This window comes from Meleagris gallopavo, chromosome 3 (genome assembly GCF_000146605.3).
Source record: "Meleagris gallopavo isolate NT-WF06-2002-E0010 breed Aviagen turkey brand Nicholas breeding stock chromosome 3, Turkey_5.1, whole genome shotgun sequence".
NCBI classification, from domain to species: domain Eukaryota; kingdom Metazoa; phylum Chordata; class Aves; order Galliformes; family Phasianidae; genus Meleagris; species Meleagris gallopavo.
In genome coordinates, this window is record NC_015013.2 from 37,601,333 (window position 1) to 37,601,910 (window position 578).

Here is a 578-nt window from a genome sequence, read left to right on the forward strand (position 1 = left end):
CATCGGCCGGCAGCGTCCCCGCGTGACAGCGGAACCAACGGCCGGCGGAAGCCCCCCGCCCTCCCCCTTCGCTGCCCTCCTCTCTCCCCCCCACATCGGCGGTCCGCCGCAAAGGAAGAACTGAGGCTTGGCTCCGGCGGGCAGCCAATCGGTGCGCAGGATGTTCGTCCCGCCCCCGACGCCCCGGCCATTCAGCGCGCTTCGGGGCAGGAACGCGCGAGCGGATTGGCTCCGCCGAGCGCTGCTGGCCGTCCGCCCACCAAGAGCAAAAAAAACGACGGTAGCACAGAGGCCCAAAAAGCCCGAGGGAAGACGGCGAGCAGGCCGCAGGCCAACCGCGGCCCGATACCCCTACAGGCAGCGCCCGCGAGAGTCCGAGGTGGTCGCCCGCCCCGGGCCTCCGAACGGGGAGGCGAAACAGCCGCGTGCCAGCCGGCCGAGCTTACCGCATGGGGGGAGCCGTCCGCCTCCGCTTGTGGTGATCTTGGTCACAAGTGGCGCGCCGTAGATTCGCCGCGTTGCGTCACGACGCAGGGGTAGGGGGGCGGGCGAAGCCCCGCTCACGTGACACGGCGCCG